This window comes from Canis lupus, chromosome 37, assembly GCF_048164855.1.
Source record: "Canis lupus baileyi chromosome 37, mCanLup2.hap1, whole genome shotgun sequence".
Taxonomy (NCBI): Eukaryota; Metazoa; Chordata; class Mammalia; order Carnivora; family Canidae; genus Canis; species Canis lupus.
In genome coordinates, this window is record NC_132874.1 from 24,120,215 (window position 1) to 24,145,009 (window position 24,795).

Here is a 24,795-nt window from a genome sequence, read left to right on the forward strand (position 1 = left end):
TCTTTGAGTTTGTGGACTCAGCCTTTAAAATTTTATGTGTCTTGCTTATTAGGAAAAGGGCACCTTGATCTCTTAGTCTGCTAATTTAATATTTTAATTGTTTTAAGACCACAACAGCTAGCATCTTAGCTGTTGATCACTATTGTTATTATTTCAGAGAGTAGGTATTTATCCATTCCTTTTCGCTGTACTCCTAAATTTTAGGTTTAGTAGGTAAAGAGGGTCAGCACTTAGATCCTTGGAGTGGCTGGTTATAAATAGACCGGAAAATAGCAACAGGCTGGGCTGCTGCTTCACTAATGGCCCTTTTCAAATACTTAAAAGCAAATGATTCATCAAATAGAATCACTAAAAGCAGAAACCTGCCAATTTGTAGAATTTGACTCCTCCTAATCAGAGTAAGGCAACAGGATGTTGAGTTCCTGCTCTGCACCTGATTAAAGCCAAATGCACAAGGAACAGCTGGGCAAAGGAGGAAGCACAAGACCGTCTCAGCTGGGGGTAGGAGAGCTAAAGAAATTTAGAGGAAAAATGATTTTTCAAAAACCTCCCACATTTGTTTTATTTTTTCAGATATGCTCAGTAGATAAGCACATATTCAGTCTTTAATTTTTTGTTTTCAGTTAACATTCCATCTATAATTTAAGGAAAACAAATCTATCTAGGTATGGTTCAAATAAAATTTCTTCCTGTGCAAGATGTGTTATTTCCAGATTATTCTATTATCATCCTAATCCTGCACATTTTCTTGTTAGGCATTTATTCTAGCTATGAAAACAGTCATTTGGCTTCATATACACTATGTATTAATGATTTAAACTCTGCTTTCCTGAAAATAAATTTTAAAACACTTGGAAGCATTCTACCCTAATTTACATAGGAGAATTGAGGAAGTATTAAAAAGTAAGATTATTTGTATATTGTTTTAAATCTTGCTATTTAATATTCTGCATATCTGATCATTGATATATAGATATGTCATACTTATTTACCCCTAAATTATAACCTTTAGGCATACATATTGAATGTCGAGATGTATGTATATATTTATATTTAGTGTCTATAAAGACAGATTGTTTTGAAGTATATATTATGAATGTGTACAGCATCAGTAGATAAACAAATTCCTAATACTTAAAGCAGTTTTCTAGACATAATGCCAGTTTAAAATTTTGGGTGACATATGTAATTTAAAATATCAAGAACCAGATGAAGCCATCATAAGAAAACACATACCAGCATCTCCCTTGCATAGATGCAAAAATCCTGAATAAATACTCATAGACTGAATCCAGTAACATATAAAAAGGATTGTATACCATGACTAAATGGGATTTATTACAGAAATGCAAAATTGGTTTAACATATAAAATTTGACCAATGTTATACAACTTATCAATAGAATAAAGACAAAAAACGCATAATCACTTCAAAAGACAAACAGGAAACTGAACCTTTGAAAAATTCTGCTCTCTTTCACGATAATAACACTCAGTGTAACATGTGTGTAGAAGAGAACTTTCTCAACCTGAAAAAGGGCATCTACAAAAATCTCACAGCTAACATCACACTTAATATGAAAGACTGGATGCTTTCCCTCTAAAGTAAGAGATAAGAGGAGATTGTGGACTCTCTTCACTTCTATTCAATGCTTCTCTGGAGGTTCTAGCCAGAATAATTAGGCAAGTAAAAGAACAGGTATCCAGATAGGAAAGGAAGAAGTAAAATTTCGCTGTTAGCAGATGAATACTACCTTATGTTGTATTTAGATAATCCTAAGGAATACAATAACACATTATTAGCACTAGTAAGTGAGTTCAGAGAAGTTATATCATTGCCAGTGGTCAGTAAACACACGAAAACATCATTAACCATTGAGGAAATTTGAATCAAAAGCACAGTGAAATGCCACTTTACACCCACTAGAAAATGTCTGCAATCAAAAAGTCAGATAATACCATGGGTTAATGAGGATGTAGAGAAATTGGAGCCCTTACACAGCAACCTTTCTGGATCTGTTGAGACAATCATATGATTTTTATCCTTCATTTTGTTAATGTGGTATACTGATTCATTTGCAGATGTTGAATCATTCTTTCATCTCTGGAATATATCCCCCCGATTATGATATATCATTTTTTAAAAATTCTTTTAAATACTAGTGACTTCCAGCACTTTAAAAATCTTTTTTCCATTATATTCTATTTTACATCTTCTGATAAGTAATCTCTTGTCATTCTTGTCTTTGCTTTACTTTAGGTCTTTTTTCCTCTGCTTTAATTTTCTCTGTATCACCAGTTTATGATAATTTTATTATAATGTGCTGTGTGGTTTTCTAAATAGTTATGCTGCTAGGGGTTCATTAGATTTCATGGATCTGAAGGGTTCAAATCATAGTTCTTCATGAAACGGTTATGATTTTTTAGCCATTATATCTAGAAATTCTGTTCTTGTATTTTAGTAACATGTATATTAGACCACTGAATATTTTCCCAGTTGTCACTGAGGCTCTGTTCAAAATAAGTCTAAGCCATCTCTTTGATGAGTACCTTAACATTTATTTTTTAATTGATTCTTTGTAGAATTTTGTTGATTAAGATAGGAGAACTGCTTTAATTTTCCATTCCTTTTAAAAAATATTTATTTATTTGTTTATTTATTTGACAGAGAGAGAGAGAGCACGCACACAAGGTGGGGGAGAGGCAGGCAGAGAGAGAGAGAGAAGCGGGCTCCTTGCTGAGAGGAAAGCCCGAAGCAGGGCTTGATCCTAGGACCTGGAATAATCACTTGAGTTGAAGACAGATGCCTAACTGACTGAGCCACCCAGGCACCCCTAATTTTCCATTCCTAATTGAGATTAGTGGCTTGGTAACATTTTAATATTTATTTTTTCTTTCCATTTGTAGTATCTTTTTTTTTAAGATTTTATTTATTTATTCATGACAGGCAAAAGGATGAGAGAGAGAGAGAGAGAGTGAGAGAAAGAGTGAGAGAGAGAGAGAGAGAGAGATGCAGAGACACAGGCAGAGGGAGAAGCAGGCTCCATGCAGGGAGCCCGATGTGGGACTCGATCCCAGGATTCCAGGTTCATGCCCTGGGCTGAAGGCAGTGCTAAACCACTGAGCCCCCCGGGCTGCCCTGTAGTATCTTTTCTTTACCAATTTTTATCTCCTTCATTTATGAGGTTTTGTACAGATTAAACTTCCATTGCTGGATTGCCCCCTCCCTTAGACCTGATTTATCCTACGGTGACCTGCCTGATGCTTTGAATGTGTCCTTGTCTTTCATAAGAACTTCAGTGTTCTTTGTTTTTTTTTTTTTAATAAAATAATTTTTTATTGGTGTTCAGTTTACCAACATACAGAATAACACCCAGTGCTCATCCCGTCAAGTGTCCCCCCAGTGCCCGTCACCCATTCACCCCCACCCCCTGCCCTCCTCCCCTTCCACCACCCCTAGTTCGTTTCCCAGAGTTAGGAGTCTTCATGTTCTTTGAATTAAATCTAAGACTTCCAGGCTTAACTTCTGGTTCATTTAAAATTCCTTATTTTTTCTTTCCTCTCCTACTCTTATTTCCTTCACTGTTTTTTTCTTAGGATCCCTTCAGTTGGTTTAGAGTTGACACTTTTATTAAGAGAAGAGGCTTTTGGTAGAGTTTTGGTCATTTATTTATTTTTCTCGCTTCCTTTTCAAATCTTATATAACCTACGTCTTTTTTTAAGATTTTATGTATGTATTTATTTATTTATTTATTTATTTATTTATTTGAGAGTAAGAGAGATCAGGAGAAGGAAGGAGAGGAAGGGGGAGAGGGAGAAGCAGACTCCACACCAAGCAGGGAGCCTGACATGGGGTTCCACCCCAGGACCCCGAGATCATGACCAAAGGCAGATGCTTTTTTTTTTTTTTCAAAGGCAGATGCTTAACTGACTGAGCCACTCATGTGCCCCAATACAGCCTATTTTCTTCACTGATCTTTTTTCAAGAATGCAAAAATTAAAATTATTTTTGGAATGTTAGACCCAGAAATTCCCTTGAACCCTCCATACTTGGGAGCTATATGCCATTTTCTTGAAATGTGGAAAATAGAAAAAAAAAAAAACTTTTGTCATGCTGTTATTTCAAACTATAAAACTTCATATATATATATATATATATATGTATACACACACACACACACATATATATATGTGTGCCACAGATTTCTTTTTCTGGCTGGATATCTATATGTTGTCATTATTTGGATATAGGCCAGTAATTGCTCTGATTTGAATTGTCCTGATCATGAATTTCTTTTACTGCAGGGTCTAATATATACATTTACCTTCACTTCATCTCTTAACGCAATGGAAACTCCCCAGTATGTTTCTTAAAATCATTCAGAACGTTTGAAAACTCGAGGTGATGCACTCTTTTTTTTTTTAAGATTTTATTTATTTATTTATTAGTGAGAGAGAGAGAGAGAGAGAGGCAGAGACACAGGCAGAGGGAGAAGCAGACCCCATGTGGGGAGCCTGACTTGGGACTCGATCCTAGGTCTCTAGGATCAGGTCCCGGGCTGAAGGCGGCGCTAAACCGCTGAGCTGCTGGGGCTGCCCGGTGCACTCTGTTTTTATATAGAGGCATACTGCAAATATTTTACCCTCAAATGTACAACTGTTTTAAGCAATATGCTTACTGCAAGTTTTGTGTAAAAGGAAAATACTGATCTGGTGTTATATAATTTATTGAGGTTTATTTTAGGGATAAATAAAAAGTGACGAAAGAAAGTTTTGCATAGAGTACTCTGTGCTTTTAAAAATATGATAGAAAATAAATAAAACATTTTAAAAATTAAAATTTCTTTGAGTACATTTTAATTGGGTGGAGTAATTATACAAAAATCTCATCCTTTTGTAGCTTCAAAGTATGAATATACTCATTATATAATAAATGGTGTTTTTCCCCCTTAACCATCTGATTTTCTAAGATCACCTTTAATTCTTTTATGAATTAAAAAAAAAGCAAAACTGTTTCATTCTAGTTCATAGTGACTTTAAAATCGTCTCTGCTACAGAAACTAGAATTTCTAGTTAACTTGTCTATATATATAAACACAAAGCATCACCATTAAAGAAAAAAGATAATTACCAGACTCTAAGAATGAGTAAGATATAAAAATACAGAAACAGAGAACACTCTGAAAACTTCATGTATTGTGGCTTCACACAAATGAATTTATAGGTCAAAGTGATGTAATTTTGTGATGATTGATTTATTTGAGAGAAAATTAAATACCTTGCTAATTTTTTGGTTACGAATGGAAGAGGTGGTGGAAAAGTATTGGTGTGCAGACACAATGGAATGATGTTGAAAGGTGTGTTTTCAGATAATATAGAGAATATACATAAATAAAACAGTAAAATGCTACATAAAATACTCATTTTTAGGTTCACCTATTAATAAATACAAATTTTATTTTGTGGCAGTTGATAAGAAATATACTGCTATAAGCAGAGATTTAGAACCCAATTCTTTTTTGCCTCTGAAGCCAGTGAATGGGTTTGATGGTTTCTACATTTCTGTCAGTGTAGCTGGATGAACGGAGTGAGAGAAGTTCAAGCAGAGTTATTCTAATGGCAGCTTGGACATACTTGTCAGACTCTTAGAAGATGGTTGAATAGAGATGAGGATTTGAAGGTTATTAGTGTATTAAGTGGTAACTGACTGTGAAGAAAGTTGGAAAGAGTGAGTTCTCTGAAAAGATGGCTTCTGGGAATACCAAGACATAAGGGCACCCCGGATGGTAAGGGCCTAGTTAGGAGTGATAAAAAAAAGCAAGAGAAGAATTAGGACCTGGTGGTTTCAGAAACCAAGGTGGGTGGGGGGTGTATTTCAAGAGACATGCTTTAGTTCCATTGAATGAACTACATTCAGAAAGATTGTGATGTGTTGAAGATCCAGCTGAATTTGGAAGCCATACATTGGAAGTGTATCTCTGTACATGTCTTCATACAATGAAGAAGACAGATGGTTAGATTTTAATTGGATTAATGGAAGATCAAGGTGAGGTATGGGTCCTGATAGAGTGAGTAAAGTGACAGGGTATGGGATTTAGGCTTTCCTCACTCTTACCAAAATTTTGATAGATAATAAGCTGCCAAAAACGAAAACTGCTAAACTCAATATCACATGTCAAAATGCTAATTGATTTAGGATGTTATCTCCTGTCTGGGTGCTCTAAGCCCTATAAATTTGTCTCTTTTCTTCCCTTTACAGTGTTGGAATCATAGAGGGGTAATTGTTTTCTGTGGGATAAATGGCCCTGGTAGACTAACTGATTAGAATTTTCTTACCTCTAGCTTAGACCATACTGTTGAACTCCCTGAGTCCTAGTGATACTTAACATCTTGCACAGGCCTTGTGTTTTGAGGTAATTTAAAACCTTATTAATCCAGGCCCCATTGAGTCAGGATTTGAGCCATTCCAGACACAAGGCTTATTAAAACTCACTGTTACAGTCTCTGAAAAAAAGTTCCACTAAGCAAACTAATAGTGCAAACAAGATTTTAGCAAGAATGTTCAAACTACTTAAAACAGGACTTTGTTTATAAGCACCTGTAAGTACTTCTTAAGTACTTTAGAAGCTCTCACTTACAGACTATCTATACACTCATTGCAAATCACCCTTATCTAGTTATTAAATCTATGGATTGATACTGTATAAGATTTTATTAGTTTAATTCCAGTTGCTGTATTTTATAGACAGTTTTCAGCAGCTAATGTCAAACATCAGCCCAATAATTTTCTAAAGAATAGCATTAAATACCAAAACCTATTTAAAATTGCTTTAAATTAGAGTCTTTATATTCCATTCTATTATACCCCACAGTCCTATTTCTATCACTCCTGCACTCTCCCCACAGAATTTTAAGAAGTGTCAATGAATGAAGTGTTCAGGATTTCTTTTCTTGTTTTGTGATTGACAGTACCAGAAGTTTAGATCTTTGGTAACAGTCTTGAGGCCCAGTGATATTTCAGAAAGCCTGGGTCTATACCAATACTGGACCAACCCCAGAAAGTGAAGTCTATATCAGGTCCCAGTTCCAGCAGCTCATGGGCTGTGAAAGTTCCCTAATATCTGTTATCATTTGGAAGGACTTAAGAAGAATCTTAATTTTTAAAATTAGCTAATATTATAATAAATTACTAAGTGGTTATGTAAGATCTTAAAAATGACTTTGTTCTCTTCTCAAAGTTTGAGTAGTTTTGAGATTGTAGTAAGTACCTATTTTATGTGATGGAAAATGAATAGTGGCTCCTTGATGGCCTCCATAGTTCCTGATTTCCACTATACCAAGAAAAATTCCTTTGGAAATTTTGCTGCTTTAAATCTATATCCTTTTAGGGAATAGGTGTGGTATGACTAATAAATACTTTCCAAATTGTTGATCTCATGGAAGGGGATGGCCTGTAGCCTTTTGGCAATGGACATTCTCTAAAAAGGGCTAACAGATAGCTTAAACTGTAGAATACATCCAGATTAAATTTTTTTCATTGATCTCTGAGTAAAAGAGAAGGGCCACTGTTGTAAGGTGAATTGTAGCAATAGAAGATTTAATTATGTGGCATATGGTGCAGGATATTATGTGAACCTATCACTGGGTCTTTGTTTAACATGTGGTAGATGTCTAAATGTCAAAATATAAAAGCCTACATTGGATTTTTACCAGAAATTTAGGGTAAAATAATCTTTTGGGGCAAGCATAGCATTGGAAAAGGAATCATAATAAACAGGCTTTTAGTGTAGTAGCAGCTTAAAATAATGGATTCTGGCACTAATCTGGGCAGTGCTTTCCCTTACCTTGGAAGGTGTCAACTTAGTCCTGAGATGATGTTACGCTGCTTACTGTGAGGCAGGTTTCAAAATTCAGTAACTTGCTAAATTCTATTGTATTCCCGTGTGACTGTTCTGAGATTTTAAGGCAAGTATTTTAGATCGAGGAAAATGTTAGGTCCTGAGTAGCTCCTCATTCCTAGCAAGTCTTACTCTTAAGACGTGCCCTTGGAATTTGCTGCTGCTGCTGCCACTTGAAATTTTTTGCTTTATTTTTTGTCACAGATTCTTTTGAGGAATGAGTGGGGGTATAAGTGACAAGTGCTTTCTAAATTTATGGCTGGTTCGGGATGTGTACTTGCTGGTCATTTAGCTTGGCAGTGCTTTGAGTTTTGGGGATTTTAAGTACATTATTTTATTTACAGTTTTCTAGTTTGCAAAATTGAAATAATATGTGTTCTGTCCTGTCTCGGAGGGATGTAAGGGGTATTCATAAGGTAACATCCTAAAACCTCAGTGGAGTCCTGATGCCACATAAATGTGTGATATCATAATCCTCATCTGTCAACATTATCACATGGCTTTCTCTATACTTAGATTAATTATGACTAACTAGTAAGTCATCCTGTGTATGGATTCTGGTTTTTATTCTTATATTCCTTATTCCTTATCCTTATATTCCATATGTTAACTGGGAAACATGTGCCTTTGTTATCAAATGCTAGTGTAGAAGATGGCTTTTTACATATTCAGACAGGGACCCTTCATGCATTGTTATTTTTTTTCCTGACTTTTGTTAGTTGTAGTTTCAAAAGAATTCCAACTTTTCAAAATAACTTGTATACCAAGAGCTTTTCCAGAACCAAGTACGATTAATAGATTTTTCTGGGAAAAAAAATAATTTTTCTGGAAAGTACTATCTAATTTGTGAAGGCAAGAAAACTATTGATTTTGGATTCTTTGTTTAGATGCAGTGCTAATAAGTAGTTGTTGAGTTCAGTTGTATTCTCTTAGTATTAGTGATTTCTATTAGTGTTTAAAAAGAATCTCAGGCAGCCCGGGTGGCTCAGCGGTTTAGCGCCGCCTTCAGCCCAGGGCATAATCCTGGAGACCCGGGATTGAGTCCCACGTCGGGCTCCCTGCATGGAGCCTGCTTCTCCCTCTGCCTGTGTCTCTGCTCTCTCTCTCTCTCTCTCTCTGTCTCTCATGAATAAATAAAATCTTTAAAAAAAAATAAAAAGAAAAAAATAAAAAGAATCTCTATAGACTTTGGGGTCGGAAGTCACTAATGTTTGTTTCTAATTTACATTGAAATTGTCATGAAATAGATCTTGAGAGCCTAGAACCTTCTTTCACATATAAGTCCCTCATATTAGTATAGGATAGGATTTCATAACAAGACATATTCAATTTAAGGAATAAATGATAGTGAAATTGAAAGAACAGTTCATTTTCAGATTAATGCTTTTTTATTATATTCATCATTAGTTCCTAAATGAACCCTTAAAGGTTAAAAGAGATTATGAAAAACTTTGACAGTGGGAACATTTTTTTGACGGTATGTTTTTATTTTAAATTCAGTATTTATGTATATCCCTCATTCATCCTGCCTTATCTCCATGATGTTTGTCACCAACCAATCTCTAACTTTTGTTGATAGTTTATTCTCTCCCCAGGAGGATAGATGAGTCATGAAGGTAGGGCACTGTCTGTTCTTTCTACTATTGTTTATCATATGGTAGGGCATTGTTGAATGAATGAATGAATGAATGAACCAACCCGTGGTTCTAGAAGATGGTGGAGTAAAAAAAAGTGCAACCTAAAAACTTTATATAAATCCACTTTCTCTTCTTGGCCATTTTAGAACAAACAATAACAAATTTTAAACAGAACATGGGTTATATAATACCCAGGCACTTTTCTTGGAAAACCACTTGGGAATATAGTTCAGCCAACAAATTGATGAATCAAAATAAAGAGAATTGAATAGGTAAAAACAGAGTAAAAGAAATTGGTGGTTGGTGGGAGGGGTGCCTGAGTGGCTCAGTCGGTTAAGCATCTGACTTTGGCTCAGGTCATGATCTCAGGATCCTGGAACCCAGCCCTGCTTCTAGCTGCCTACTCAGCAAGGAGCCTGTTTCTCTCCCTGCCCCTCCTCCGACTTGTGCTCTCTTTCTCTTTCTCTAAAATAAATAAAATCTTTTAAAAAAATTGGTGGTAAAGAGTGAATAAATTTAAATATAAAAATAAAGCTACTACATTCAGGCCTTTGATCCATTTGGAGTTTTGTATATGATATGAAATAAGGATTCAACTCCATTCTACTGCATGTGGTTATCCAATTGTCCTAGTACCATACGTTGAAAAGATTGTTCTTTCCTCATTGAATGGTCTTGACATCCTCCTTGAAAACCAGTTGATCATAGACCCTTGAGTTGATTTCTAGAGTCTACATTTCATTCCATTGATTTGTATGTCTCTTTATGCTAGTATAGTGTTTTCTTCTTTACTGTTGTTTGTATAATATATTTTGGATTTGAGAAGTCTAAGTTTTCCAACTGTGTTATTTTTCAAGATTGATTTATTCTCTAAAGACTGTTTCATTCCTCTGGATCCTTTGTAATTCTGTATGAATTTTAGAATCAGCTTGTCAGTTTCAAACATCTAAATATAAAAGGTAAAACTACAAAACTTTTAGAAGGAAACATAGGAATAACTCTTCATAACCATGGATTTGCCAGTGGATTTTTAAATATGACACCAAAGCAGAAGTAACAAGAAAAAACTGATAAATCAGACTTTACTTTTGATTAATCAGAGTTAATTTTTGTGCTTCAAAGGATACCTTCAAGAAAGTGAACTGGAATCCACAGAGTAGGAGAAAATATTTACAAATCATATATCTAATAAAAATGTATGTTTAGAATATGTAAAAACTTTTATAATTCAAGAATAAAAACATGAACAATCCAATTAAGAAATGGGCAAAGGATTTGAATATACATTAAAAAAAAAAAAAAGAAACAAAACTCAAATGGCCAGTTAGCACATAGAAAGATGCTGGATGGCATTAGTCATCAGGGAAATGCAAATCAAAACCATAATGAGATACCACTTTATATTCAATAGGATGTCTTGAATTAAAAATAATGTCAAGTGTTGGTACAGAAATTGGAGAATTGGGAACCGTGTATAGTACTAGTGGGAACATAAAATGATGTAGCCCTTTTGGAAAACAGTTTGCAATCACAAAAGGTTAAATATACTTATCATATGATCCAGCAATTCCACTCCTTGGTATGTACCCAAGAGGAATGAAACAAATGCCCCTGTGAAACTTGTACAGTAATGTGTAGAGCAGCTATTATTGATAGTAGCCACAATCCAAATGTCTACCGCACTGGTGAATGGTAAATAAATGTGATATAGCTAGACAATAGAATATTATTTGTCCATTAAAAGGAATGAAGTAGTGATACATGCTTTAATGGGTGAACTTTTAAAACATTATAGTAAGTGAAAGAAGCAGGATCACATTATGTAAAATGTTTAAAATAAAAAATAGAGACATTAAATAGATCAGGAGTTATTTGAGGTGGGGGCAATTGTTTTACAGAGGTGACCGCTAATGGGTACGGACGGGCTTCTTTTGAGATTACTAAAATGCCCTAAAATTGACCATGCTGACAGTTGTACATATCTATGACTATACTAAAACCCACTGAATCATACATTTTAAGTGGGGAATTGTGAAGTATATCTCAAATTGTGAATATGTAAATTATATTTCAATAAAGCTGACATTTTCTTAATTCAGACAGAACAACTGTGCAAATTATGTCTACAAAACAGAATACCAGTGTTAACGACAGTTAAGCCTTGAACAGCATGGGGGTTAAGGGGTGCTGAACCCGTGTAGTCGAAAATTTGTGTATAACTCTTGACTCTCCCCAAACTTAACTGATAGCCTAGTATAAACCAGAAGCCTTAGTATAAACAGTTAACACATAACATATTTTGTATGTTATATATATTATGTACCGTATTCTTACAATAAAGTAAACTAGAGAAAAGAATATGTTATTAAGAAAATCATAAGGAAAAGAAAATACCTTTACAGTATTGTATAGTATTTATTGAAAAAAATCTGCGTGTAAGTGGACACATGCCATTCAAACCAGTGCTTGTCAGGGATCAAATGTATATTTAAAAAGTAGTATCAGTGAACAAAGTTGGGAGAGGAAATTTCCTTATCTTTTATAGCATGTTAGCCTTGTCCTTTATGTCCTTCAGTGATCTGACCCTTAGCTCTGTTAACCTTATTTCCCATGAGACTATTCCTTATTTGCTTCCCTCCACATTAACTTCTTTGTTGTTCCTGGAATTCACTAAAGCTTCTACATTTCTAATACCTTCCATGTGGAACATTTTTCCCCTAGATACTTACATGGCCTGTTTTCTCCATAGCTTTAGATTTCTCTTCAAACAATGTCTCTTCAAAGAGACTTCTTTGCCTTCCATACCTACCTGTCATGTGTTCTTCCCTTACTGTACGTCAGTATTGTGTGGTGGAAGTACAACCTCAGAATGGCTTTGCCATTCATTAGCTGTATTGTGACTTTGGGCAAGCACCTCAACCCCTCTGTGTCACAGTTTCCTAAATTCTACCCATGGAACTAATAATACAATATATATGGATATTAAAAAGTAAATTTAAAAATTTGAAGAAAGAAAAACAAAACAGACTTGGCAGGATTCTTACCACACCTGGATTGATGCACTCCACTCCATTGATGTGGAGTGGAGCCCGGTACCTGATCCTTACCTGCTGTTCTGTAAATGCTAGTAGCTAGTAATTACAGCTCGAGTTGTAGTTTACTCGGATTTTACCTGTAAATCTTAATAAAGCTATTAGTATGATTGGAGTTATGAATAATACAGACTTAAAAGGAGAAGCTACTTGAAGGGAGAAAACTGTTTTGAAAGATGGTGTGTTGTGGTGTATTAGGTGGTTAAAGGAGTCTTCAGCGGTTGAAGGAGGAATACCAGGGGGCTGTCGTAGGAAACAAGGTTGGAATGTTAAATTAGACCGGAGGGCACTGAAAAGTACATCACAGTGCGTGTAGCCGCTACGGGAAGCCTTTGAGGGTTTTTGAGTGAGCGAAGACATGGACCAAGCAGAGATAACCGCTGGGAAGACCTGAGATGGCAAAGCCCACAGGAAGCAGACCTCAAAGAGAAGTAGATGGAAAGATAATAGGAGTTTAGTAACAAATTGAAACACAAATAAATTTCTCTGCTCATGAAAATATACATGGGGCACATACTAGGTTATTAATGCATATCTGAAAGCATTTAATTTTCATGTGTATATACAAAAAACCGCAGTGGATTTCCCTTCCTAGCATTGTTGTGTCCCTACCTAAAACTGTGTGCCTTTGTGGTGGCCTTGAGGTAATTTAAGACTAATGCCATGTGTGTTCTGTTACTTATTGAGCAGGCGTAAGATTTCACCTTCAGTTTGTAAGCAGAAGTGGATGCTGGGGCAGAGCTCAGCATGTCTCATTACTTTTGCTTTCCTGGAATCTGGTCGTCCTGACCTCCTGGGCAATTGCACTTGCCCACCACTTCAGTCCCTGCCACGGTTCTCCATCCTAGTCCCACTTTCCGGGTGTATCCAAGAGACACCTGGGCGTGTCACCTTTATTGGCAAAGACACAGACTATCCACTCTGACATCCAAGGCTTCTTGATCGGATCCCAACCAACTTTCCAAGCTCCTCGTGTCCCATTCCACGCTGTGATGTCTGTATTCTGGATTTGCCAAGTGACAGGCTGTGTCCTGATCATGCCTCCTCTCCCATAGCTACATGAAGTTGGCTTGCTTCTCACTCTTTTAATGCTGGTGGAGCTGTATACATAAGAGATTGGAAAATGAAAGCCCTGATAGTACCTTCTCCAGCTCTCTCTTTCCTTTCTCTGTTCCTCTTCAACTCCTTTCATTTATTAATTTTTGACTACTTAATCTTTTACACTCTAAGGTTTACATAGAAATCCAGCAAATAAAACTGTATTGTCTAATTCTGCTTAAATTTCTAATTATTTTTGCTTTATATACTTGGAAACTATTACGTTGCTTTGTGATCCAAAAGTTTTAGTGTTTTTATATATTCTTTTATATCTTTTTCGCATTTATATATTTGTATATGATATATATATAAATATAAAGTATGTTATCTAACTAGATAAAATATATTTTTCCTGATTAATGCTGTTTTCTGGAATTACACTTTATTTGATGTTAGTTTTACCACTTTTATTTTAGCCTTTGTCCTTTTGTTTTCAATCTTTCTGCTTTATATTTTGAGTATGTATCTTGAAAATAGCATCTCAGTAACTTATTTAATAGTCAAAGAACATTTTAGTCTAAATAGAAGAATTCAAGGCATTCAGACATCATTTTGATTCTTGATCTATTTGTCCTAATTCCTGCTCTTGTATTTTTAGTTTTTAAAAACTTGTAATGCTTTTTATTTTTTCCTGTTTCTGATTCTCATATTTATCTAATTTTCTTGATGCTATATTCCACCTCCAGTGATTTTGGAGTTCTACATTCCAGCTATTTTGTTGGTGGTTTATTATAAGAATATTTGAAACTATGAATTCCAAGAATTTAATGGTATCTACATCTCACCACATCCTTGCCAAGGATAAAAGGAAATCTTCTGCATGGTTTTTGCTTATCTACTCTTTCCTACTTGAATCCTTGTTTGTAGAAATAATGTATATCTTAAATATTAGTTTAGATTTTTTACATTATGTCTTTTCTATTCTAATCTTTCTAAATAATTGCAGGTAAACTCCACAGCTGCATTAATTATTAAGACATGGTTTGGGCTAATCGTAGTCTTTATTATCTTTATTATTTGACACACATTGCTTGACTTATCTATTTGGATTTTTTTTAGGTACTTTCTCAAGTAATACTTTGCCTCAGGAATGCATTGGTAGTATACTTTCCAAATCTTCACATTTTCAAAAATCCTTTCCTTTTATCTTCACATTCAGTATCATATCTTGTTTCAAGTCTGGAGTCATAATCCTTTCAGATTTGTATAATTATTGCTCTACTATGTTTGGCCTTTTGAATTGTCTTTTCCCTTTTCTCCCCTCTCCTCCTTCCTTTTTACACTCTTTCCTCTTCTTTCTCCTCCCTTCCCCACTCCTCTCTGGCCTTCCCTTCTTTTCTATTTTCTTTTTTTCCCATTCCTTCCTTATTTCTTACCAGAGAGCTCAGAGTGATTCTTCTCATTATCTTTAGAAATTCCACCAAGAGTTTGGGTTATGAGATCTGTCAGTATTCTGGCCCAGCACTTAGGGGGCCCTTTATCCTCTGGGAGATTTTCCATTTGGTGAATTACTTCTTCCCTTTCACCCATTCAATTTCATAGCAATGGAATCTCCTGGATACAACAGTTAGATTTCTTATTTGTTCTCTCATCATTCTTCCTTCTACATTCTGGAAGATTATTGAGTTGGTGTTCTAAATCAAGAATTTGGTTTTCTTGAGTAGTTTATTTGGTTACCTGAAGTCTCTAGTAAGTATCTCACCAAAGCAGTAGTGTTTTTAATCTCCCAGAGCTATTTCTTAGTCCTTAGTTGTTCTCTATTTTTTTGTGGCAGACTTATCCTTCTGAGATGGCATTTCTTCAGATCTCCCTGAGGATACTGATTAAGGGCTTTTTCCTCTGCCTATTTCACTTGCTCTCTCTCTTTACTGTTTTTGGATACTGATCCTATCCCTGTGATTTTTCATTGCTTACTCATTTTGATGAAGGGAGGTGTGAACTGATCATTGTCAGTGGTTGGCAAGCGCCCCTCAGCAGTTGTGGGCTCTTCGAGGGGCCTCTTCCCACCAAATGGTCATTGGGATTGAGCTCCAGGGGGTTCACAGGCCAAAAGGTGGTTCCTTTCCAGGTGTGTTGCCTGGGAACGAACAAGAAGGTCACAGCCCCTGTTAGGAGGACATCACAGGGTGTTGAATGGGACATTTTCTGTTTCGGCACAAGTGGTAATTTGTGTACAGAGATCCTTGAGCCATGAAGTCCTTATATATTTAAGAGGACCATCAACAAATGGGACCTTATTCCTTTGTCAGGTCTTAAGCTGCATCAGAACCAGCTTTTCTGTCGGCCACAACTTTCTTTGTCAACCCCATAGCCTCCTCTCCATCTATCAAAACAGATTGAGTAGGAAGAGGGGAAGAATCATTAGGCATGAATCCTCAGCCTACTGGAGAATCCTGCTGCTGATTCCTCCTCAGACCAAGCTAAGAGTGGGTGGGCATCAAAAGAATTGCTTGTGGAAATCGGTGATGCTCTAAGAAAATTACTCGCATCTCATTCCGTGGTTGGAACTCTGGTTAGGTAGTATGGTAGAAGCTGTACGTTATCCCCCAGTTTCTTTTCTCCCCTTCTTAGTAATAGAATTCTGAATTTTTATGCTGAGTACATGTCCTATAATAATGACATTTCTACCTCCCATTGTATCTAGGTATACACATGTGACTGCGCTCTGAGAAATTGCTTTTAGGGAGAAATGACATGTAATAGGGCTATAATCGTGTGTGTGTGTGTGTGTGTGTGTGTGTATGGGTTATAAGGGGAAGAGAGAGAGTCCTTGTGATGGGATGGTGGATGTGATGACAGGAATTCTTTTTTTTTTTTTTTTTTTTTTATTAGAGTTCGATTTGATGACAAGAATTCTTGTAGCCATTTTGGTCTCAGGCTTGGAAGCCGTATGTGGATAGTGGAGCAATATAAAGAAATGGCATCCTTAATAATTGTGGAGATATTATACTAGTCTTTTCTAACAAATAGTGGATTTATGTTAGTAAAAGAGAATTAAACCTTTATCTTGTACAAGCTTCTCTTTTTTGGCTTTTTTATCACTTTCATATGAGTCCAGTCCTAATGAGGGCATTCTACTTGAGTAGAGAAGAAGAGAACTGAAGAGAAATGGTAGAGCAGAAAGAAAAGATAACACTAGAGTAGCCACCCTCTTGCTGGTCTGGAAACCAACCAACCTCTTGCTGGTCTGGAAACCCCAGTAAGGGGAGACTAGAGGATGTGCTGGTGGAGGCAGCTATTAGGGGTGGAGAGCATATCAGAAAATGCTGTCCCAAAGCCAGAAGTATTCCTCAGGGAACTGTATAGTCCTTCCTGCTCCAGGAATTCACTCCAGCAAATTATGCCTGAATTAGCTAGCATATGTGCACCCACCACCTAATGACCTAGCTGGTTGTTAGGCAAAGAAGCAGAGATCACTAAAAAATAGGAAACTAACCCCAAGCAGTTAAGCAGGACTGGGAAAAGGTGTCTCTGCACCAGGTACTGTTCCCCTCTCCGGTCAGAGGTACTGTATTGGAAAGGATCAGAGCAGAGCATGGCCTAGCTAGGTCAAGTGCCCCGAGCACAGGACTGGCCTGCACTGGAGGAACAGTTAGGAAATCAGAAGGATAACATCTGAGAGTAAACCAGCAAGCACTGCTCTGCCCACATGCAGTTGAGAGTTTTGCTTAGGGAAAGGAATACTTGTACAGTTGGGGGCAGTGGTGGGAGAACAATTGTAAATACTTCATTTTGTATTTCCCCCAGGGCTGAATCTACAGTAAACCAGTTATGTGGGTACCTGTAGAGATATTAGTGGGGGTGGGAGTTGATTGATTCGTCTTCTTCAACACAAGACAACATTGGAACACTTGGCAAGCCACTACTTAAGGGTTCTGATGTTCTCTTAGTCTGTTTGTTCCTTCCTTCTATTCCCTTTCCTCTCCTGTGTTGCCAGCATCTATGGTGATGATGGAGGTCATTGGCTGCCTGTCTAGAGCTGTAGCTAGTGAGGAGTCTGCCAGAGGCATGTGGAGGTGGCTGCAAGAGGGGATTTCTGCATTCTGTCGACATCACTGTCTTTGACTGGGAGCTGCCTGTGTCACAGTCCCTCTTTCCCTCCCTGCTTCCTGCAACCTGCCATTATATAGTGAGTTGGCCTCTCAGGAGAAACCTAGGGTCCTCACGGTGGTGGCCACTCAGTTTCTGTGGCCAAATTTTTCCTGGCTGTGTTGTAAGTCAGATTGTTGCTTTTACGGGCATAGAGGTTTCTCTAGGTTTGTGGGCTTACTTATAAGGCTCTTGGCGCTTTCTGTCATGGTACTTGTAACTCAACATGGATTATTTTTGCCCAATCGATCATACATTCTTTATGGTGTTCAAAAATTCTTTAATTTTCTTTTATTGATTGTGCCCTTCTTTGTGTTCTAGGACTGTTGTTGATATTTTTCTTAGTCTTAGTTGCTCTGGTGATTTCAATATGATTTTTATTTTTTTTTTAAAAGAAGGGATTTCTGGGCTTTTGAGCACTCTGTTTCCTCTCGGTGCCTTTTCCCCCAGTTTGTCCAGTGAAGACCTATAATCTCTCATGGCTCAACTAAAATGTCCTCCTTGAAGGCTCAGACTCATCAGGGTGTATTTACTTGCTCTCTCCCTCTTCTATGCTATTAACACTTGTCATCATTCTGAGGTGCATTAAATAGGTTTTAATATATTTTTATTTGTATATATGTGTCCCTCCTACATTGTAGGTTCCTTAATGACAGAGTCTGTGCTTCATTCCTCTTTCTATTCCCAAACTGTACACAGTGCCTGGCCCTAGCAATATGTCATACATATTTGTTGAAGAGTTATTTATGATTTGGCTTCTTGATGCTTTGTGAAAATTGTAAGCCACAAGTTATGGAATATAGCATGTTCTTTCCCTCCTGGGAACGAAACACTAAAAATTTTAGAACTGATGTAAATATATCCTAAGAGTTCAGTCTTCCGCTTTCACATACTAACTTTATGTCATGATTGTATCTATATTTGCTTTGGTTGAGGTGTGATAGTTGGAAAGGTGTATGTGTGTAGGGAGAATAAATCAAATGTTTTTTAGTGTACAAATGCCAAGCAAATAGACAGTATGGATTTATATGTTTTGGGAGCCAAAGAATATAAGTACAAATTGAATGAATGAGAAATTTATTTAGATACTAACTATAGGGGATTCCTGGGTGGCTCAGTGGTTGGGCGTCTGCCTTCCAGCTCAGAAAGTGATCCTGGAGACCCGAGATCGAGTCCCACGTCAGGCTCCCTGCATGGAGCCTGCTTCTCCCTCTGCCTGTGTCTCTGCCTCTCTCTCTGTGTCTCATGAATAAATAAATAAAATCTTTAAAAAAATAGATACTAACTATATAGTGTATACTTGTGAAGCCAGTTATTGTATTTTTTTTTTTTTTTGTATAAGCTTCCCCTTATGTCATCATAGCAGTTGCTACAATGGAATATGCTAAAGGTTAACATCTCCATTTCCTTCAAATATCAAAAAAGAAAAAAAGAAAGAGAAAGAAAAGAAAAAGAGAAAGAAAAATAAAAGGAAAAAGAGATAAAGAAAGAGAAAGATTTAAGCCAGGAACTAAGTATTACCATGACATGTATCAGGTCAGTGTAGAAGGTATGGTGTGGGTGATCAGAGGTGGGCAGAGCTTCATGGAGCAGTGATTCTCGTCACCACAGCACTGTTGGCACTGAGAGAACACAGGAAATTGGCAGCTAGAGCTAGCTTTTTAAAAAAGAATCCACTTAAATTCCAGACATGACTAACGATAAGTCTTTGTCTGTATTTAAAAAAAAAAAAATCTTTTGAATTTATACAAACCTCTTTTCCCTTTTTGCTCTTTTCCTTTTAGTGAAGGAACCATTAAAGATTGAGGTCTGGAGAATAAATTCAAAGAAATTTTCTAATGTTAGCTTTAACTTAAAACTGTGTAAACATTTATTAAATAGAGTTTTCTGATAACATTGGAGAATTAAGAATAAATAAATAATGAAATACAATTCAAAAGGGATACATACAGAAAATCTCTATCAATATATTTTCATTTCTTTCTTGATAATAGTCCTTTACTTTGTGGTAAGATTTTCTTTTTTATTTCATTATCGGCCTACAACAGGAGTTTATTAAACATCTATGATTTGCCAGGTTGTGCAGAGGTGCTGGGACAGAGGTGGTCTCTGCTCTCAGGTCTGTGTGGTAGGGTCATATGTTAAATTGATAATATCAAAAGTGACAAAAGAAGAAATATCTAATTCCATTCCTGGGACTTAAGAATGACCAAAAAAGGGATGAGATGCTCAGTAATTCATTATATAAGTGAGAGTAGCATTTTTTGCAAAGAAACAAACAAAAAAACTGAGAAGAAAGTCCTAGAAATGAGAATATCTGCAACCTGTTTGGAAAGTACAGAGTAGTTTGGCGGACTGAATGTACAGTGCATACATAGTGCATGGGTCCGGGCAGGGGTAGACAAGAGGTCACGGTGGTAACAAGTGGAAACATCCAGGCGAAGGGCTCTAAGTGTCCCGGGAGAGAACCTGGACTTAATTTTTCAGGAAAAGCAGTTGGATGATCTGCTTATATCTGTGTTGATAGATTGTTTTCCTTTTAGTAGTTCTTCTTCTTCTTTTTTTTTTTTTCATGAACTATTTCAAATAAAGATCTATTGAAAAATCTCTGTACTTTTTGTGGACAGTATGCAGGATCTTTTGGGTGGGATAGAAGCTGGAGACTGGATGCTCTAAAGAAGCCTGTTATAGTCTCCTATAGATTAAATGACTCAGCAGACAATTATTGAGCACCTTCTCTGTGCCAGGTGCTGTTTCGGGTGTTTGGGATGCATCAGGGCACAATGTAAGCCCTAGTGAGGTGGACGTTAATGTAATACTAAATAAGCAGACAGGCAAACAGATTATATGTTATTTTGGAAGGTGATCAATAAATACAATTGGCCAAGAGAATCAGAAGTTCTAGGGACAGAGGTGAATGGAACATGGGTGGTTGGGACCTCATTTAGAAGGTAACATTTGAATAAAAATTTGAATAAAGTAGAAGGGTTCGGCCATGCAGATTTCTAGAGGAAGAGTATTTTAGGTAACAAGCAATTCGCAAGACAAGGCCCCTAAGTCAGCAATTTCCATGACAGGCTCAAGAAGTAGCATGGAGGTGAGCATAGGTCAATGGTTGTGCGCTTGGCCTGGGAAATTAGCAATAGGAACTGAAGGAGATGCCCTTGTAGGCTTCAGAAAGGGAAAGCAGTGTCAATGACGCTCTTCAAGGGAAATGGAGATCTCACCCCTCTCTCCACTTCAGATACCAGTTGCTCAGCTTGTTTCCTGTGTTTCCAACTGAACATCTACAGAGTAGGGGTCCCAGTGACCCCCTCCTTGGACTATATAAATGGTGTTCACAAGTCCAGTATCTGTACTTCTGACCAACTGGCTATAAATCAGAGGTTCCTATGACTGAGGTTCCTTCTCAGATTTGATTAAGGGTAAGGAAAGGGTAGGACTTTAAGAGAATTGGTAGGGAACCTAAAAGGGAGCTAATTAATAGTCTATGAATTGACTACAAACCACATAGAATGATTGTTTACGTTGATATCCATACATTTACAGCGCGACTGCTCTATTCACTTATGCTTTTCTTTGGCAGCGAAGCAGTTAGAATAGAAAGGAAAAAAAGAGAATAGAATAGAAAAAAAAAAATGAGGAGAAATTGGGAGTTGTCAATGGTGTGTGTGTTCCAATATTAGTAAGAATATAGATTAATTAGTTGACCAATGGGGAACCAGTTAGATTTCCTCACAGTTAGTTAGGTTGCCTCACAGGGTAGGTAATATTAATATCCCCTCTTTGACAGATGAAGAAACTGAGTTCACAAAAAGTTTTAGCAACATGTATGAAATGGAACTACTGCTAAAGAGTAGAGCTGGAACTTCAAATCAGGCAATCGAGCCCTCAGGGTGCATCCTGCATCTACAACCTGCTGCCCCTCATTGTCTCCAGACACAGAGGGCGCCCAGGCCTGGGCAGGGATAAAAGAGGGCAACTGACCAGAAAGGTGTATCATGAGCGACAGAGAGAGGAGTGATGTGAAGGAACTATTCCAGTCAGATCTGGGGTGTCCTGAGATGCCTAAAGGCTCTGTCTGGTGGCTGGAGTCCTGCCTGGCACACCTCGGCTCACACAACCTCTACAGCAGCTTTAAATAGTTGCCTACTACAAGGTAAACATGATTTTTAGATACAGTTTTTATACATCCCAATTAAATTTAAGAGGGGAAGATACCTCTTAAAATCAAGAATATATGTCAGGAAAGCACTTTTCTTTTTATTGATTTTGCCAAGATAGTGAAAAAACAGACACTCATTCCTTCAGGTTTCCAGAGAGGATGAGTAAGGCCTGTTTATCTGTGTACTCCTTGCCCCCCATGGACTAGTACTGGAGGAACCCCTTTGACCTCTTGTCTGGGAGGCATGGGCCCAACAGTTAACAGGTAAGGTTCGACAAGTGGGATGGAGTCAAATGATGGAAAACATTGAAATTCACAGTGAATAACTTAAAATTTACCTTGAAATCTATCTATATGAAAGTTCTGGTAGCTTCTAGACAAAAACAGTGACTTAGCAACAATTTGTGGGTCAGGTCCATTTTTAATTGGGTAGGGAAAAAACTGAGCACCAAGAGAAAACTTAGGAGACATTTGTGTAAATTAGTCCTGAGGTAATGAATTTTAGGATGGCAGCAGTTTCCCTCCTGACACCTTGAATTGTGTACTTTCCTCTCTAGTTAACTATCACGTAGTATTGTGCAAGATAAGATACGTATGAAAAAAACCATTTCTTTTCATTCTTATTGTTCTTATATAAAAGAATCTCAAATATCTCTCTAAGTTGTTAAGCTCTGATATAGATTCATAGGACAGAAAAATGCTGTTAGCCCTGTTTTACAGCAGAAAAAAAAATGACATCGAGGTGTTAAGTCTCTGGGAGAAATGGCTCCATTGTACTCGGTTCTAACTCCAGTGTGGAGTCACTTTGTTCAGCCAATCCTTTTATTATATTAATTGTATTTACATTCATTTATTCTTCCATTAGCATACAGTTTTGTAAGCAGCCCCACTTGTAACCCTAACAATTTATGGAGGATTGCTGTTGTCAGAGGAGGGAGAGCGGTGAGCAGTGCTCGTGTGACCACAAAGGCCCACTTCCTCCACTTGGTAGGAAACACTGCCAAGATGAATTCCAAACACCCTTTTCCTTGCTGCTCGAGGGCCACAGATGTATAGATTCCAACCATCGGGTCTCTACTGAACAGGTGAAACTCAAGTTCATATTTCTGATCCGAGTAGCTTAAAGCTAAACCCCGTTGAACCTGCCCGATGCGCCTTCATTCATAGGCATGTGTACCATGCGCAGGACTTTGCATTCAAGCTCTTTTTATCTTGTTAGAATTCATATATTCTTCCTAAAGGGTAACATATTTTTTAAATATTCAGAACCTTAAAACTTGTTAAGAACAGTTAATTTATATATAACAGGAAAAGAAAGAATAGTGCCGAAAGAGAAAATTTGTGAATAATAATAATTAAAAAAATCACAGATAACAATTTGAATGGTAGGTTGATTGGTCTCTTTGGCATTTCCTACCACTTTGGGTTTAAGACTAAACCACTTAATGAAGAGAGAATAAACGTATACCCAACGTGTATGGTTATGTAAGTTGTATCTGGCCCGAATTTGTCTTAAAAAATAGTAAACAACTTTAACTGATCACATTAGGTTTTTAAAGTTTCTAATTTTGCCTATTCAAGCAGCATCAGTTTTGAAGGGTTAGCCTCAAATGCACGGAAATGTTGGGAGTGGCATTTTGTATCTAACTTCTGAAACAGAAGCTTGCTTTGTTTCCCGGAGTACAACACCTCCATTTCTGGTTTGGTAATCAGGCTAGCATGAACTTTGGGCACCTTTGGTATATATATCCCTTCCCAGCATGCCATGGATCCTTCCATTTATTCTTTGTTATTTCCTTTTGTTCTTTAAAACTTAACCATTCCTCTGTGACTTTCTTTTGAGGTACTTTGTCCATTGTGAGTAGTCTTCTTTTTTTCTCATTCACTAAACACTTGCTGCGGCTGTAACCACATGCCACACCCCAGAGGCTGGGAGCCTGTAACAGATCTGAGCATTTGGCCTGTTGTGTCTGTGAGGACAGGTTGGGGCAGCGGGCCAGGTTTTTGACCCGTGGGCAGAGGAACGCAGGGGCTATTACTAGTTTTGTCTGTGTTTTATCATGGTTCAGCACAGAGCATGAAGCACACTTGGTTTAGAAGTCACTTACGTCACTTACTTATATTTATAGTCATAGCTTTGGCATACTAAGCATGGTTAAATTATATTATTTCTGGTGTGTTTTAAATGGTAGGGGGCATTTTAGAAATACAAAGAATTAAAAGATACTTATATTGCTAATCTTTGGTTTTCCAGAAAAGCAACTCACTTCCTCACAAAGGAACTGCTGAAATAAGTGTTTCTAATTGTTGGAGAGCTTGAGGAGGGGACTAGGACTATTTTGTGAATCTCTCTTGTGATTCACATATTCTGAGAGAAACAGGGGAGGAAAGCCTAAGAGAAGAGCAGCCTTTATTCGTCACACATAACATGATCACCGTTGTTCTTGCTTTGTGAAAGCGGGTGCCCCTGGACCCTTGTCTACCCAGTCTTCCCTCCCCAGTCTGTTGTGGCAGGAGCCATGGGGAGAAGTGAGTCATCATCCAGTGCCCAAAATGCTCTAGGCACTCAGAATATTTTTTCAGAGACTAGACAAGGTCTCTTGGACTCTTTCAAGTTTTCAGAGTCAATTTTCTTTCTCTTTAATTTAAACTTAAATTGTCACCCTGGGTGAAAATACTCAGGTATGAAAGCAGAGCCTTTTTCCTTGGGAGTCTTTGGGTTCCCTTGTTACCCCAGTGGAAGCCCTTGGTCTCTCCCTTTTTTTCCCTAACCTTGACCCCTCCCTTACCAGCCTGGCTATTCTAGTGTAAGGCCCT

At 37.2% G+C, this 24,795-nt stretch overlaps 1 protein-coding gene and 1 long non-coding RNA gene across 2 annotated transcripts in view; one reads left to right on the top strand and one right to left on the bottom strand.

The window, feature by feature from the left end:
- The window catches only part of GMDS (GDP-mannose 4,6-dehydratase), a 574,889-nt gene that overhangs the window by 215,894 nt on the left and 334,200 nt on the right, over positions 1 to 24,795 (top strand). The window lies entirely within an intron of this gene.
- On the bottom strand, positions 13,506 to 15,730 carry LOC140626308 (uncharacterized). Its single transcript, XR_012025504.1, has 2 exons — positions 15,101 to 15,730; positions 13,506 to 13,726 (listed from the first exon to the last, which is right to left on the bottom strand). It is a non-coding gene; the product is annotated as an uncharacterized lncRNA (long non-coding RNA).